Source organism: Poecilia formosa, unplaced genomic scaffold (assembly GCF_000485575.1).
Source record: "Poecilia formosa unplaced genomic scaffold, Poecilia_formosa-5.1.2 Scaffold368, whole genome shotgun sequence".
Taxonomy (NCBI): domain Eukaryota; kingdom Metazoa; phylum Chordata; class Actinopteri; order Cyprinodontiformes; family Poeciliidae; genus Poecilia; species Poecilia formosa.
The window spans coordinates 253,255-257,899 of NW_006800307.1; positions in this window are offsets into that span (position 1 = coordinate 253,255).

Below are 4,645 nucleotides of genomic sequence, written 5' to 3' on the forward strand. Positions count from 1 at the left end.
AAGCCTTTTCATTAGTTTTATGTTTTATTCTGGAAACTTGAACTTATCGCTTCTGGCTCAGCGGCCTCAGAAGTCTGAAGGAGCCGAGACGTTGTGTTCCCGGACGTTGAGGCTGCGCAAAGGAGAGAGAGACAAAAACACACAGATTCAACCGAGATCACAGAGGTTACACCTGAAGACAGACAGAGACAGAGAGAGAGAGAGAGAGAGACAGAGAGAGAGAGACAGAGAGAGACGATCCTATACGAGTCCAACCCATCTGGACTCTCTTTCATTAAATCTCAGCTCACCTTTCAACTCTTCTGACTCAATTTGTGTTTTTTGGACTTAGTTTTATAAATAGGTGAAAAATGAAAGACTTGAACTTTGAGGATTTTCTAGTTTTAGCTCTTTGTGTTTCGACAGATTACAGCTTCGCCCAGAAACACGGTGAGGGGAAATATTAAGATTCAAACCCAAATGAAACAGTCAGAGCTGTTTAATTACAGGCAGAACCTCCCACTGCAGAACATCCACCACAAACACGGCGAGAATTACAGAGCAGCGTGAAGAGGATTAATTACAGCATAAGACCTGTAGCTAATGTTCAGAGCGACGCTAATGCTAATGACAGGAGAGGTTCCCTGCAGCAGCTTCATCCCTCTAACAGACTGACCTTCACTCACCTGCAGTTTGTCCTTCACAATGCAACCAGCTAATAATCCACTGGATGTTTTATGGATATGTTAGGAATTAAAATGTTGGAATATTGTTTAAAATAAAAGATTTAATAAATGTAAAAGGCATTTCATCCTGTTAATAAAGTAAAATATCATGAACCATCAAATAAACTGAAAGTAATACCTGAAGACTTAAAGATATTGTTAGTATAAAAATACTCTAAATGTATAAAGAGATGAACAAAAGTTTTCCTTCTGGAATTCAGAAATTATTTATAGGCCATACGTTTATGGCCTATACAAAACCTGTTCATTACATTTTTTTATACAAAATCTTTCTTAGTTAATCAGATTTTTGTCTATTTTAGCTCCTTTTATAATGAGCTGATTTAGGGTCTCTGTCCCTTTAAATTCAGATAACCTGCTGCTGGCCACGCCCCCAACTCACCGTTTACAGTCCCAGGTGAAAACGGCTGCAAACTGATGCGCAATTATGCAACCATACATCTTTGAAAAGCAGAAATGGAGCCTCCTGTACAACCAACCAGAAAGCAGCAAGAAGTTTCTGGATAGAAAGTTAAAGAAAACACTCATCTTTTCCAGCAGCCATTGTAAACCAGCTGACCAAATGAAATGGAGAGCCACTGGGGTTGCTAGGAAACAGGTGGAACTCCTCTGGGGTTGCTAGGTAACGGATGGAACTCCTCTGGGGTTGCTAGGTAACAGATGGAACTCCTCTGGGGTTGCTAGGTAACAGATGGAACTCCTCTGGGGTTGCTAGGTAACAGATGGAACTCCTCTGGGGTTGCTAGGTAACAGCGCGGTGCCCGTTGAAAATGACTTAACAATCGGGAGGTTTTTGAAACGGATCATTTTCCAGACACCAAAATAAAATTTTTTTTTAAAAACTTACCAAATCCAACGGGACGGTTTCTGTTTTTAGAAGCACTGAGACCAAAATGAAAAAAAAGGAAATGTACAAATTGTGAACAATAGTTCTCCTTTAAGTTAAGAGACTAAATGTGATTTTCAAAATGTGTTAATATTTGAACTTACAGAGAGAAAAGTGACGTAAAATCTAAACATGTTTCAGTTGATATGAAACTGAGGATTAAGTTGAATTATTATTTCAAATTATTAGATTTTTTGCTGAGTTTTAAAAGATGAAAGATTTTATGCTTATTGTTATGTTGATGTATAAATGTGTTGTTTATCCAGAACTGTATGTAAACATTCATGTTTAATTAATACATGTTTACCACTATGGACAGTAGATTACTTTTTATGAACTGCTGACTGTATGAACAGGACAGGTTATGAGTTTTTATTAAAAATGGTATTTTCTGTTATTTTCTGTAATGTTGTAAATTTTCCAAACTGAAGTGAATCTAAATGTGGCTCCAGTTGCGGTCAGTCTCTTCTTCTCTGTCCGGTTTTATGCTGACGTGGTTTTTCCAGTTGTGATGGGATCTAACTGGAAACCAGTTGTTGGTGCTGGGAGATAATAAATACTCTGAAGGATTTCATGGCCTGTCAGTTTGAGCAGGACTGAAGGGAAACGTCTCACTAACGAGGCAGAGTAGCAGCTGATTGGACGCCCACCGCCGGACCGCCATCCGTCATCCTGACGGGCCGTCCAGGGCCCGGCGCCGCGCCGCGGCCCGTCAGGTTCCCCACTATTTCAGTCCCACTGTGGACGTGTTCCTGTCAGGAGGAAGGGCCGCTCGTCTTCATCAGCCGCAGGACAGAAACCTGTCAGCAGGAGCAACCAGAACGGTCCAGTTAAAGCCCAACGCACCTGTTCATCCAGGAAGTGAAATGATTTATCCAGGAAAACGGCTGATTGGAGCAGAGGAGAGAAACGTGTTGATTTGTTTTCCAAACCTGATTAATCTTTGCAGGTTCATCTGTTCGGTTTATTCAGGTGAAAATATTTTAGTAATTCAAATATTAAACTGGATTTAATATATCGATTAATAATTGGGATCAATAAGTATGATCAGCAGCTCCAGCATCATGTCTGTATTTATTTCAGGTCAGTATCCATATGCTGACTGCTGACGGTTAATAATGTTCAACACACCGAATCGATTAATCGCGATTAATCGATTCATGGAATAATCATTAATTTACAATTAGTCCAACAATTTAGTAATTTAGTAAGAGCACCAATGAAGAAAAAACTGTTAAAAATGTAAACATTTTGTGTCTAAAACAAAAACATAGTTTATTTTTACCCAGAATTCCTCTGGTGGCTTTAAAACGCTGCAGATCGAAGAGATTTAATAAAATCAGCAGCTTTGGATCAACTCATCCATTTTTACAGTGCAGAAGAGTCACAGCGATAATACAGCATCACACAACCAGCCCACATGCAGCTCGGTGTGTGTGTGTGTGTGTGATGTTCACACAGAGTTTATCATAAAATATAAACCTCTTAAGAATCACAAACTCTGACAGTTTGTTGTCTGAATGAACAGACGGTTTTTGTTTAATGAAAACTTTAACAGTAAATATTTCAATAATCTTTAAAACCTTTAACTCACGTTTGGTATCGAAGTGAAAAATTACAGTCAAATAAAAATAAAAAAGTAAAAATGGTAAAATGAGATTTTACTGAATGTTTAATAAAAGCTTCTGATAAAATCCAGAGAGAACAACAAACATTTTGTTCAAATTCAGGAAGAAAGTTTCTCACTAAAACCAAAAACATTTTCTCTGTAACGACGTGAAGCTCCTTAAAATCATCCGGACCAGAGGCACCAGACGTCTGTGGCTCCGGTCCGGATCGGTTCGCTCCAGTCCGGATCGGTTCGCTGTGGTCCGGATCGGTTCTCTCCGGTCCGGATCGGTTCGCTGTGGTCCGGATCGGTTTTCTCCGGTCCGGATCGGTTCTCTCCGGTCCGGATCGGTTCGCTGTGGTCCGGATCGGTTCTCTCCGGTCCGGATCGGTTCGCTGTGGTCCGGATCGGTTCTCTCCGGTCCGGATCGGGTCGCTGTGGTCCGGATCGGTTCTCTCCGGTCCGGATCGGGTCGCTCCGGTCCGGACCGGTTCTCTCTCCAGCGTTGCTCTGCTGCTCCCACAGCTGATGAACCGGTCCAGCACCAGAACGCCTCCTGACTCTCCAGGACCTCCATCGCTGACATGAAGATCACTGGATGTTAGTCAGTGTGTTTGATGTTCATGACTGGATTTACTTACATGATCCCTGAGATCTGGACTTTGACTAGGCCTAGAGAAGGTGGAGAACCTTCTGGTTGGGACTTTGTTTCTATTTCAGTTCCTGGTGGAAGAAAAAACACGACTTTAATCTGCAGGTTTCCTCCTTAAATAAAGCTGCTGCTCCACTGAACGGGTTCAGCCCGGCTGGTTTTTATACTGAATCATTTCATTTGGAGGTTTTCTGGTTTTAGGAAGAGGAAGAGGAAGAGGAAGAGGAACCTGCAGGCGACCGGCCGACTGCTCCTCTGTTCCTGTGGTGGAGAAAATACAGATTATAATTTAATCTCTTTAATTTGTGTCTTTGTAGCTGATAAAACATTTTGGATCTTGTTGAAATAGAAAAATAATGAAAACATGAAAGTCATTATATGGAAACTTAACAGGAACAAAACGTTTGTTAGTTTTTTTCTGTCAGGTTTTACACAATTAAAGACAATTAATGTCAGAACTTTAGACTGAAGTGGAAACAGAACAAAATAATATCATAAAAATGTCTCAAATTGTACAATTTTTCAGCTGTTTAAACTGGTGCTACCTTGAAAATAGCTAGCAAGCTAGCTGGCTAAATATCCCCTTAAACGAAGTAAAATAGATTGTTAACATTTTTGTTCAATTACATTTTTCTAGAAGCTAAAGAATAATTACAAAAACTGGTTGAGATTTTTACTGCCATAGTTTTAGTGTACGTTTTATTTTGTATTATGCACATTTTTTGTTATGAATCTTATTTTGAAAAGCTAAATTAGGAAGTGGAATCCAGAAT